At 41.4% G+C, this 13,563-nt stretch overlaps 2 long non-coding RNA genes across 2 annotated transcripts; both read right to left on the bottom strand.

Moving 5' to 3' along the window:
* Positions 1-656: 656 nt before the first annotated feature.
* LOC127992431 (uncharacterized) lies at positions 657-4,816 on the bottom strand. Its single transcript, XR_008165485.1, has 2 exons — positions 3,327-4,816; positions 657-2,475 (listed from the first exon to the last, which is right to left on the bottom strand). It is a non-coding gene; the product is annotated as an uncharacterized LOC127992431 (long non-coding RNA).
* A 1,926-nt stretch (positions 4,817-6,742) lies between these two features.
* On the bottom strand, positions 6,743-9,514 carry LOC127992453 (uncharacterized). Its single transcript, XR_008165507.1, has 2 exons — positions 9,413-9,514; positions 6,743-8,561 (listed from the first exon to the last, which is right to left on the bottom strand). It is a non-coding gene; the product is annotated as an uncharacterized LOC127992453 (long non-coding RNA).
* Between the last annotated feature and the right edge of the window lie 4,049 nt (positions 9,515-13,563).

Here is a 13,563-nt window from a genome sequence, read left to right as displayed (position 1 = left end):
AAACATTGTTTATGGCTACTTGGAGCACATTTGAGGGATGCATTGTTTTCTTTGTTACATGCAGACTGAGGAGCTGCATTTTTCAAATTGAAAGAGGCAAAGAGCATCGTTTAAATTTGAAAAAAGCAAAGAAAAAAATTCTCTATATAAAAAAAAGCAACATGCATCGACTAAAAATAAATAAAAAATAAAAAATGCAACGCACATAATTCAAATTTGAAAAATGCATCGTGTGCTTGTTTGGTTTAAATTTTGTATTGGTTTGAAGGGATTGGAGGATGGCGTGCCGATGACGTCATCGACTGGCTTTGATATACCTAACGGAACGCAGTCCGAGTCAGAAGGATTGTTGCACTGCTTGCAGTAACATCTTGGTTGGTGATTTAGTAAAACGGTTATTTTGTATCTCGAGATAAAACAGAAAATTGAAAAGTTCAAGCCTGCCTGAAGAAGATACATCAAAGTATCGAAACGTCGCGATATAGGCTTGAACACAGAAACATTTATTTCCCTAAAAGAAAATATATTTTTGTTTTTTTCCATTATTTTGAAATTTTATTTTGATCCTTTGATCTTTTTTCTTTTGATTTCATATAAAATCACACATCTGGTTCATTTCATACTGTTAAAAAAAACACTACAAAATCCAAAAAAAGTTGGTTTATCTCTTTATTGTTAAAAAAAACACAAGAAAATCCAAAAAAAAGTTAAAAAAATATAAAAGGACAAAAAAACATTTTTTTTAAATTTTCAGAAATAGAATAAAAGATTAAAAGAATACACAGTTGTGGATTTGATCGTTCAGTAAAATAAGGATGGTGTTCGTTTTTCAGAACAAGGGTCGTTTCACGACCCCTCGAGCGCGTCTGATCCCTCACACAGATAACAGGGATTTCCCCAGACGGGGACGATTTATGAGGGACGATTATTTTGTCGAGCGATCTCGTGACTTCCCATATGAGGTCATCAGACACGGAGAATCACTCGCGGGTTACAGTAACAGAGTACAGAATGAAACTCGATCGGAGAATACTGTAAATCCTTTCCGTCGTCAGTCACGTGATCGACGCCCTTTAAATCGGGGATTTAAACCCAAACAAAAGAGAGTGACTTTTGGGGAAAATAGGATTTTTTACCCCACTGAACAGAACAGGTTTACTGACCAGAGATACAGAAACACACAAAATTCTCCTCGTAATGTAGAAAAGAACAGGAGACGTGAGAATGGCCAGTTTGCACAAAAATATGTTCACCAGAAAAAAAGAATGGGCCAAAAAAGTCACTTTGATTCACAAAAAAATACAGAATACTCTCCTGCTTCTCCCACTTTTCGGAGAATTATTAAGAATATGTATCATCTGATCAGATCTGTCCATCACCTCAGTAATATTGACACACGGATAGAAGATAACCAGCCTGTCACTCTTAAAAGGTTAACAGAGCTTCTTAAAAGTGTGATCAAACCCTTTGCCCCCACAATGTCCACAAAAGAATTGCTGGAGGGTAATGCAAAGAACTGGGCGTTTACGACACAGTTGGTGTTACAGCAACATTATGAGGATATCATAAAGCACACACTGGGGATCTTACGGGGAGAGACACAGAGAAAAGACTGGTTACACGCTTTTGAGATCGCTGTTAAATGGGCGATGAGAAATTTTGGCAAAAGGATCTCCCAGAGGGCAATTCAGCAGGCCGAAACTTTGGTCCTGACCGAATTGCGTTCTGGGACTCCATCCGGGTCTAGAGTACCATCGAATTCTGAAACCAGTAACAACAGAACATTTGCTCAGGTGGTTAGTGGTGCAGATCTAGCCTCAGCTCAGCAGGGGACAGAAACGGTCAACACAGGGGTCGTCAGACCTAAGACAGGGGTCACACACATCCAGATACAAACATCGCCCACTTTAATGTCAGGCTGGTCTCCTATGAGGAACGACTGGCTTCTGGGAGATGATTTTCCACCTCTGAACCCTCCTGTACAGGCCCCTATACAGGCCCCTATACAGTCTCCTAAGGGGAAAAGACCAGAAAAGAAAAAACACCTGACAGAACAGAGACCAAAAACTCCACCAGTCGTTACAGAACAAGCTGAGAAAAATCTCTTAGTGAGTTTTGATGATGATGATGAGGAGGAGGATCAGTTAACTCCTGCACAGGGTGACAGACTGGATGATTTAGATGAGTTTACGGGTCAGCTGTCACAGGAACTTTTCTCTCCTTTTGCCCCCTCTGAGGCTGAGGCCCCGATAACCACAGGCCTGCCTTCTCTGGTCCCCATTGTAGCCAATGCAGTACATAGAGTAAATCCTCTAAGGGACACAGCTGAGAGTGCCCAGATCTTCCAAAATCCGTCAGGGTCACCCAATCTCTCAGACTTTGATTTTTCAGAATATTCTGTGACATCTCTTCAACCAGGGGCTCCTCAGGAGACAGAGAGGGGGGAAACTTCCAAAAAAATGGAAAACATTATCTCTGAAACAGAAAAAAACAGACAAGCAGAGAAAATGAGTAAAACAGTTGAAACCTCTGTAGCCGACACTCAAGGTCAAAGGGCACTACGTAGGCCGTACACGCACCTTAGAACTAACAAAAAGTTCAATGAGTGGAAACTGGCACTCAAAGAGAAACACGTGGTCATCGGGGACTCCAATCTGAGCAGGATTCCCGCTTTTGACATTCCTGATTTACAGATTGACAGTTTTCCAGGGGCTAAATTGCAGCACGCTGCCAATCTGATAGAAAAAGCCACAGTAGACACAAAAGTAGAAAAAATAGTCTTGGCATTCGGCCTGAATAACCGCACACAAAGATTACGCATCTCAGCGATGAGAGAGTGTGCCAGATTGAGTCAGGTGGCACAAGAGAGACTGCCAGAGGCCCAACTGTGGATCCCCCTGATCAATATCCCCCAATCTCTCCCAGAAGGAGAAAAAATATTTTTAGATGAATTAAACAATTACATAGAGGAAAATTATTCCTTCATCCCCCTCCTGCCAGAGGATCAGTTTCAGGTAGAGAGTGACGGCCTGCACTGGACTGCAGAGACAGCCAGGAACATGTTGGAACACTGGGCACGATATTTAAACTTGTAGTGAGTGAACACCCGAGAAAGGGTGCACACAGGCTTGTTGTGAATCTTTCCAAACACTTTACTCTCTCTCCCTCACAGTCATCCCTGCTCATGAAAGGCCTCACATTTATTCCGTCTGTTCAAAAGATGAAAGATTTTAAACATCAACTTAGACTAGATTTACAAAAATTTCATAGAAGAATAAAATTAGAGGTTTATTTTGAGGGTAAAAAGATTAAAAAACAAAGATTACCTTTCACACACAATTCAGATTGGACTCCGGCCTTGAGCAGACTTCCCAAACAAGTAGGCCAGCTGATCACAGCTGATGAGTATGCTTATAAGAACTTGAATTGGAGCTTGAAACCAAGGCCCAACCTCCAGAGGGAGGAACTGAGGGCCTTGAACACACTAAAAAACCTCAGAGAAATTGTCATTAAACCTGCTGACAAGGGAAATGCCATTGTCATCATGGATAGAGAGCAATATGTCTGGGAGGGAGAGAGACAATTAAACATCAGTGACCACTACAAACCCTTAGAAGAACCCATTTATTTTGAAACCATGAAACAGGTTAGAAAAATCTTAGAACAGATGTATGACAAGGGTATCATTAACTCAAAACAGAGGGATTATTTAAGCGGCAGTGGCACTCCTCGAATGAGAAGATTTTATTTATTGCCTAAGATTCACAAGGAGCCTGAAAAATGGAGTATTCCACACGAGATTCCACCCGGCAGACCCATAGTGTCTGATTGCAACAGTGAAACTTATCAGACAGCTGAGTACATCGAGTATTATCTCAACCCCATCTCTCAGAAACACCCGAGCTATCTGAAGGACACTTATGACTTCATCCAGAAAGTTAAAGACATCAGTATTCCCAGAGGAGCCTTTTTGTTCACCATAGATATTGACAGCTTATATACGAACATAGAAACTGAAGCAGGCCTCCAGGCGGTCCAGGAGTGCATGCTTCAATATCCAGACCCAAAAAGGCCTGATGATTATATTTTAAAATTATTAGATATAAACTTAACTAAAAATGACTTTGAATTTAATTCTAAATATTATTTGCAAGTTAAAGGCACAGCCATGGGCAAAAAGTTTGCCCCTTCCTACGCCAACATCTTCATGGCGAGATGGGAACAATCGGCTCTGGGTTCGTGTACAAAAAGGCCTCTGCATTACTTTAGATTTCTGGATGACATATGGGGAGTGTGGTCTTACTCCATGGATGATTTTAAGGACTTTGCAGAACACTTGAATACCCATCAGAGATCGATTACAATTAAATATACAATTGACCCCACAGAGGTCAACTTTCTAGATGTGGTGTCATATAAGGGACAGAAATTTGAAGAGACAGGACAGCTAGACTTTAGAGTGTATTTCAAAGAAACGGACACGCATTCCTTACTGCACAAACACAGCTTCCATCCTAAACATACATTTAAAGGTATAGTGAAATCTCAATTACTCAGATTTCACAGGATATGCACAGAACATTCCTGTTTTATGGAAGCAACCAAAATTCTGTTCAGGGCCCTGAGGGACAGAGGATACTCGAGGTCCTTCTTAAGAAGGGCTCTGAAGACTTTTCTCCTCCCCGGGACTCCAAGGGACCCTAAAGAGGGTGAAAAGAACAAAATTATTCCATTAGTGTCCAATTTCTCGCTAATGAGCAAACAATTAAACCGTGCAGCTAAGTCTAATTTTGAAAGGTTCTTTGAAAACACTCCCTTCTTGCAGAAACACAAACAAATAGCTGCCTATAGGAGAAATACAAATTTATCAGACGTTCTAGTAAATAGCAAACTCAGACCCATGGCACCACAGAAGAAAAAGTCACTCTGTAAATACTTTGATCAGCAAAAATGGGTATTCAATCGTTCAACAAAACAAGTCTTTCAGATCTCACAGCATCTCACTCCAGTAACAGAGAACTGTATTTATTTGATTTATTGTACAAAGTGTTCCAAACAATATGTAGGCCAGACAAAAAATGCTTTAAAGGTCCGAGTCTATCAGCACACACACAACATAAAAAATAAAATAGAGAAACGTAGACACGTAGTCCAGCACTTCCTCACCCACGGCCTTGAGGCCTTCAGGGTGACTGGACTTCAATCCGACCCATTCTGGTCGTTGTGTGATAGACTTAAATATGAAAGATTATGGATCATGAGACTGGATACAAAATTCCCAAGAGGTCTTAATGAGACTTAGCAGATCTACCTGACCTTAACCCAAACCTAAAACCTAACCGACTAACCATAACACAACCTAAACCTAACCAACCCACCATATCCAAACCTAAAACCTACCAGATACCCCAGGATTCATACCTGGATTTTACAGACCCATCCTGCACAAACCTAAACTTAACCAGACCTAAACTGAATAGCCCTGGCCTCAATAGCCCTATGAACAGCCCTTAACAGTTGGCCTGCTGTGACCTCTCTTGGTCTGTATGTGATTTGGGGGTGACCAGTGGAGGGATGGACCGTGCACAACCCAGAGTGGGACCCTCAGGGTCCTATCCTGGGAAAACTCTCCTTTTTCCTAACCCAGCCTGAGCCTCCCTCTCTGGGCCCTCTCTTCTCATGACCTCTAGTGGGTACTCAGCGGAACCACACTTTATGGGCTTTCATATGTTCTCATTTTTTATTATTATTAAAATAAATAAATATACACCCTAATACATATTAAAAAATTAAAATATGAATACATACTTCATGGGCACTAGAATTCATGGTTTTCATGGATTACTTATAAAGACACACGAGGTTAAATATAATACAAATATAAAAAGCATAAAAAAGCATAAAGATAAAATTATAAATACTTCATGGGCACTAGAATATATTTTTTTCAGTATCTATCTATAAAACAGAAAGAGATGATTGTGAAAAACATATAGAAACAGAACTGAATATACATAAATATACAATAAATAAAAATACATATATTATGAGGCACTAGAGGGCTTTAATAGTCATAAATGATTAAAAAACATTGTTTATGGCTACTTGGAGCACATTTGAGGGATGCATTGTTTTCTTTGTTACATGCAGACTGAGGAGCTGCATTTTTCAAATTGAAAGAGGCAAAGAGCATCGTTTAAATTTGAAAAAAGCAAAGAAAAAAATTCTCTATATAAAAAAAAGCAACATGCATCGACTAAAAATAAATAAAAAATAAAAAATGCAACGCACATAATTCAAATTTGAAAAATGCATCGTGTGCTTGTTTGGTTTAAATTTTGTATTGGTTTGAAGGGATTGGAGGATGGCGTGCCGATGACGTCATCGACTGGCTTTGATATACCTAACGGAACGCAGTCCGAGTCAGAAGGATTGTTGCACTGCTTGCAGTAACATCTTGGTTGGTGATTTAGTAAAACGGTTATTTTGTATCTCGAGATAAAACAGAAAATTGAAAAGTTCAAGCCTGCCTGAAGAAGATACATCAAAGTATCGAAACGTCGCGATATAGGCTTGAACACAGAAACATTTATTTCCCTAAAAGAAAATATATTTTTGTTTTTTTCCATTATTTTGAAATTTTATTTTGATCCTTTGATCTTTTTTCTTTTGATTTCATATAAAATCACACATCTGGTTCATTTCATACTGTTAAAAAAAACACTACAAAATCCAAAAAAAGTTGGTTTATCTCTTTATTGTTAAAAAAAACACAAGAAAATCCAAAAAAAAGTTAAAAAAATATAAAAGGACAAAAAAACATTTTTTTTAAATTTTCAGAAATAGAATAAAAGATTAAAAGAATACACAGTTGTGGATTTGATCGTTCAGTAAAATAAGGATGGTGTTCGTTTTTCAGAACAAGGGTCGTTTCACGACCCCTCGAGCGCGTCTGATCCCTCACACAGATAACAGGGATTTCCCCAGACGGGGACGATTTATGAGGGACGATTATTTTGTCGAGCGATCTCGTGACTTCCCATATGAGGTCATCAGACACGGAGAATCACTCGCGGGTTACAGTAACAGAGTACAGAATGAAACTCGATCGGAGAATACTGTAAATCCTTTCCGTCGTCAGTCACGTGATCGACGCCCTTTAAATCGGGGATTTAAACCCAAACAAAAGAGAGTGACTTTTGGGGAAAATAGGATTTTTTACCCCACTGAACAGAACAGGTTTACTGACCAGAGATACAGAAACACACAAAATTCTCCTCGTAATGTAGAAAAGAACAGGAGACGTGAGAATGGCCAGTTTGCACAAAAATATGTTCACCAGAAAAAAAGAATGGGCCAAAAAAGTCACTTTGATTCACAAAAAAATACAGAATACTCTCCTGCTTCTCCCACTTTTCGGAGAATTATTAAGAATATGTATCATCTGATCAGATCTGTCCATCACCTCAGTAATATTGACACACGGATAGAAGATAACCAGCCTGTCACTCTTAAAAGGTTAACAGAGCTTCTTAAAAGTGTGATCAAACCCTTTGCCCCCACAATGTCCACAAAAGAATTGCTGGAGGGTAATGCAAAGAACTGGGCGTTTACGACACAGTTGGTGTTACAGCAACATTATGAGGATATCATAAAGCACACACTGGGGATCTTACGGGGAGAGACACAGAGAAAAGACTGGTTACACGCTTTTGAGATCGCTGTTAAATGGGCGATGAGAAATTTTGGCAAAAGGATCTCCCAGAGGGCAATTCAGCAGGCCGAAACTTTGGTCCTGACCGAATTGCGTTCTGGGACTCCATCCGGGTCTAGAGTACCATCGAATTCTGAAACCAGTAACAACAGAACATTTGCTCAGGTGGTTAGTGGTGCAGATCTAGCCTCAGCTCAGCAGGGGACAGAAACGGTCAACACAGGGGTCGTCAGACCTAAGACAGGGGTCACACACATCCAGATACAAACATCGCCCACTTTAATGTCAGGCTGGTCTCCTATGAGGAACGACTGGCTTCTGGGAGATGATTTTCCACCTCTGAACCCTCCTGTACAGGCCCCTATACAGGCCCCTATACAGTCTCCTAAGGGGAAAAGACCAGAAAAGAAAAAACACCTGACAGAACAGAGACCAAAAACTCCACCAGTCGTTACAGAACAAGCTGAGAAAAATCTCTTAGTGAGTTTTGATGATGATGATGAGGAGGAGGATCAGTTAACTCCTGCACAGGGTGACAGACTGGATGATTTAGATGAGTTTACGGGTCAGCTGTCACAGGAACTTTTCTCTCCTTTTGCCCCCTCTGAGGCTGAGGCCCCGATAACCACAGGCCTGCCTTCTCTGGTCCCCATTGTAGCCAATGCAGTACATAGAGTAAATCCTCTAAGGGACACAGCTGAGAGTGCCCAGATCTTCCAAAATCCGTCAGGGTCACCCAATCTCTCAGACTTTGATTTTTCAGAATATTCTGTGACATCTCTTCAACCAGGGGCTCCTCAGGAGACAGAGAGGGGGGAAACTTCCAAAAAAATGGAAAACATTATCTCTGAAACAGAAAAAAACAGACAAGCAGAGAAAATGAGTAAAACAGTTGAAACCTCTGTAGCCGACACTCAAGGTCAAAGGGCACTACGTAGGCCGTACACACACCTTAGAACTAACAAAAAGTTCAATGAGTGGAAACTGGCACTCAAAGAGAAACACGTGGTCATCGGGGACTCCAATCTGAGCAGGATTCCCGCTTTTGACATTCCTGATTTACAGATTGACAGTTTTCCAGGGGCTAAATTGCAGCACGCTGCCAATCTGATAGAAAAAGCCACAGTAGACACAAAAGTAGAAAAAATAGTCTTGGCATTCGGCCTGAATAACCGCACACAAAGATTACGCATCTCAGCGATGAGAGAGTGTGCCAGATTGAGTCAGGTGGCACAAGAGAGACTGCCAGAGGCCCAACTGTGGATCCCCCTGATCAATATCCCCCAATCTCTCCCAGAAGGAGAAAAAATATTTTTAGATGAATTAAACAATTACATAGAGGAAAATTATTCCTTCATCCCCCTCCTGCCAGAGGATCAGTTTCAGGTAGAGAGTGACGGCCTGCACTGGACTGCAGAGACAGCCAGGAACATGTTGGAACACTGGGCACGATATTTAAACTTGTAGTGAGTGAACACCCGAGAAAGGGTGCACACAGGCTTGTTGTGAATCTTTCCAAACACTTTACTCTCTCTCCCTCACAGTCATCCCTGCTCATGAAAGGCCTCACATTTATTCCGTCTGTTCAAAAGATGAAAGATTTTAAACATCAACTTAGACTAGATTTACAAAAATTTCATAGAAGAATAAAATTAGAGGTTTATTTTGAGGGTAAAAAGATTAAAAAACAAAGATTACCTTTCACACACAATTCAGATTGGACTCCGGCCTTGAGCAGACTTCCCAAACAAGTAGGCCAGCTGATCACAGCTGATGAGTATGCTTATAAGAACTTGAATTGGAGCTTGAAACCAAGGCCCAACCTCCAGAGGGAGGAACTGAGGGCCTTGAACATACTAAAAAACCTCAGAGAAATTGTCATTAAACCTGCTGACAAGGGAAATGCCATTGTCATCATGGATAGAGAGCAATATGTCTGGGAGGGAGAGAGACAATTAAACATCAGTGACCACTACAAACCCTTAGAAGAACCCATTTATTTTGAAACCATGAAACAGGTTAGAAAAATCTTAGAACAGATGTATGACAAGGGTATCATTAACTCAAAACAGAGGGATTATTTAAGCGGCAGTGGCACTCCTCGAATGAGAAGATTTTATTTATTGCCTAAGATTCACAAGGAGCCTGAAAAATGGAGTATTCCACACGAGATTCCACCCGGCAGACCCATAGTGTCTGATTGCAACAGTGAAACTTATCAGACAGCTGAGTACATCGAGTATTATCTCAACCCCATCTCTCAGAAACACCCGAGCTATCTGAAGGACACTTATGACTTCATCCAGAAAGTTAAAGACATCAGTATTCCCAGAGGAGCCTTTTTGTTCACCATAGATATTGACAGCTTATATACGAACATAGAAACTGAAGCAGGCCTCCAGGCGGTCCAGGAGTGCATGCTTCAATATCCAGACCCAAAAAGGCCTGATGATTATATTTTAAAATTATTAGATATAAACTTAACTAAAAATGACTTTGAATTTAATTCTAAATATTATTTGCAAGTTAAAGGCACAGCCATGGGCAAAAAGTTTGCCCCTTCCTACGCCAACATCTTCATGGCGAGATGGGAACAATCGGCTCTGGGTTCGTGTACAAAAAGGCCTCTGCATTACTTTAGATTTCTGGATGACATATGGGGAGTGTGGTCTTACTCCATGGATGATTTTAAGGACTTTGCAGAACACTTGAATACCCATCAGAGATCGATTACAATTAAATATACAATTGACCCCACAGAGGTCAACTTTCTAGATGTGGTGTCATATAAGGGACAGAAATTTGAAGAGACAGGACAGCTAGACTTTAGAGTGTATTTCAAAGAAACGGACACGCATTCCTTACTGCACAAACACAGCTTCCATCCTAAACATACATTTAAAGGTATAGTGAAATCTCAATTACTCAGATTTCACAGGATATGCACAGAACATTCCTGTTTTATGGAAGCAACCAAAATTCTGTTCAGGGCCCTGAGGGACAGAGGATACTCGAGGTCCTTCTTAAGAAGGGCTCTGAAGACTTTTCTCCTCCCCGGGACTCCAAGGGACCCTAAAGAGGGTGAAAAGAACAAAATTATTCCATTAGTGTCCAATTTCTCGCTAATGAGCAAACAATTAAACCGTGCAGCTAAGTCTAATTTTGAAAGGTTCTTTGAAAACACTCCCTTCTTGCAGAAACACAAACAAATAGCTGCCTATAGGAGAAATACAAATTTATCAGACGTTCTAGTAAATAGCAAACTCAGACCCATGGCACCACAGAAGAAAAAGTCACTCTGTAAATACTTTGATCAGCAAAAATGGGTATTCAATCGTTCAACAAAACAAGTCTTTCAGATCTCACAGCATCTCACTCCAGTAACAGAGAACTGTATTTATTTGATTTATTGTACAAAGTGTTCCAAACAATATGTAGGCCAGACAAAAAATGCTTTAAAGGTCCGAGTCTATCAGCACACACACAACATAAAAAATAAAATAGAGAAACGTAGACACGTAGTCCAGCACTTCCTCACCCACGGCCTTGAGGCCTTCAGGGTGACTGGACTTCAATCCGACCCATTCTGGTCGTTGTGTGATAGACTTAAATATGAAAGATTATGGATCATGAGACTGGATACAAAATTCCCAAGAGGTCTTAATGAGACTTAGCAGATCTACCTGACCTTAACCCAAACCTAAAACCTAACCGACTAACCATAACACAACCTAAACCTAACCAACCCACCATATCCAAACCTAAAACCTACCAGATACCCCAGGATTCATACCTGGATTTTACAGACCCATCCTGCACAAACCTAAACTTAACCAGACCTAAACTGAATAGCCCTGGCCTCAATAGCCCTATGAACAGCCCTTAACAGTTGGCCTGCTGTGACCTCTCTTGGTCTGTATGTGATTTGGGGGTGACCAGTGGAGGGATGGACCGTGCACAACCCAGAGTGGGACCCTCAGGGTCCTATCCTGGGAAAACTCTCCTTTTTCCTAACTCTAACCCTAACCCTAACTCTAACCCTAACCCTAACTCTAACCCTAACCCTAACCCTAACCCTAACTTACCAGCCACAGTTGCTGTGCAGACCTAAGGGAAAGAGCCCTGAGTTCTCTAACCCCATTTTGGGATTTTTTGCGTCAACAGAGAGATGTTTTTGGGCCCCTGGAAGTCGAGAGGTGGTGTCCGGGATAGTGGTCAGTGGACGGATGGACCGTGCACAACCAGGTTCAGACCTCAGGTCTGGACCTTGGACGTTTCATTCCTCTAACCAGCCAGTGCCTTCGTCTCTGAGCTTTCTCTGGGCCCCTCTTTGGTGACCGGGGGCCCCGGAATTTTTTGTGGGGATGCAAAAATAGTAAAAACACATAACTGAGACAGTTAAAACAATTCGTTTTTATTTTTGAAAAATAAGTGGTTTGGTGTGAGTGGGGAACACGCCCACTCAGAAAAAAACATAAATACATGGCTGCTGTAGAGAATTCCAGCCATTTGTGTCCAACGCTTGCCTGAGGAAGGATCAGAAAATCCGAAACGTCGCGATAGGCCTTGGACACAGGATTTTGGGCCTCCATCATGAGACTGGGTGATGTAGAGAGCCACATATATGAGAAGAGAGTCAAATAAAGTGTATCTAAAAGACGAGAGAGTCAAACTGAATTTATTGAAGTGTATCTAAAAGACGAGAGAGTCAAACTGAATTTATTGAAGTGTATCTAAAAGACGAGAGAGTCAAACTAAATTTATTTCCTTCATCTACACCGATGAAGTGACGTACACCGTTTTTTTCTTTGGGGAAACGTGAACTACACCACACACACTAAACTTACCAGCCACAGTTGCTGTGCAGACCTAAGGGAAAGAGCCCTGAGTTCTCTAACCCCATTTTGGGATTTTTTGCGTCAATAGAGAGATGTTTTTGGGCCCCTGGAAGTCGAGAGGTGGTGTCCGGGATAGTGGTCAGTGGACGGATGGACCGTGCACAACCAGGTTCAGACCTCAGGTCTGGACCTTGGACGTTTCATTCCTCTAACCAGCCAGTGCCTTCGTCTCTGAGCTTTCTCTGGGCCCCTCTTTGGTGACCGGGGGCCCCGGAATTTTTTGTGGGGATGCAAAAATAGTAAAAACACATAACTGAGACAGTTAAAACAATTCGTTTTTATTTTTGAAAAATAAGTGGTTTGGTGTGAGTGGGGAACACGCCCACTCAGAAAAAAACATAAATACATGGCTGCTGTAGAGAATTCCAGCCATTTGTGTCCAACGCTTGCCTGAGGAAGGATCAGAAAATCCGAAACGTCGCGATAGGCCTTGGACACAGGATTTTGGGCCTCCATCATGAGACTGGGTGATGTAGAGAGCCACATATATGAGAAGAGAGTCAAATAAAGTGTATCTAAAAGACGAGAGAGTCAAACTGAATTTATTGAAGTGTATCTAAAAGACGAGAGAGTCAAACTGAATTTATTGAAGTGTATCTAAAAGACGAGAGAGTCAAACTAAATTTATTTCCTTCATCTACACCGATGAAGTGACGTACACCGTTTTTTTCTTTGGGGAAACGTGAACTACACCACACACACTAAACTTACCAGCCACAGTTGCTGTGCAGACCTAAGGGAAAGAGCCCTGAGTTCTCTAACCCCATTTTGGGATTTTTTGCGTCAACAGAGAGATGTTTTTGGGCCCCTGGAAGTCGAGAGGTGGTGTCCGGGATAGTGGTCAGTGGACGGATGGACCGTGCACAACCAGGTTCAGACCTCAGGTCTGGACCTTGGACGTTTCATTCCTCTAACCAGCCAGTGCCTTCGTCTCTGAGCTTTCTCTGGGCC

This window comes from Carassius gibelio, chromosome A5, assembly GCF_023724105.1.
Source record: "Carassius gibelio isolate Cgi1373 ecotype wild population from Czech Republic chromosome A5, carGib1.2-hapl.c, whole genome shotgun sequence".
Classification (NCBI taxonomy): Eukaryota; Metazoa; Chordata; class Actinopteri; order Cypriniformes; family Cyprinidae; genus Carassius; species Carassius gibelio.
The sequence above is the reverse complement of the archived record's forward strand: the minus strand, read 5'-3'. Positions and strand labels throughout refer to the sequence as shown.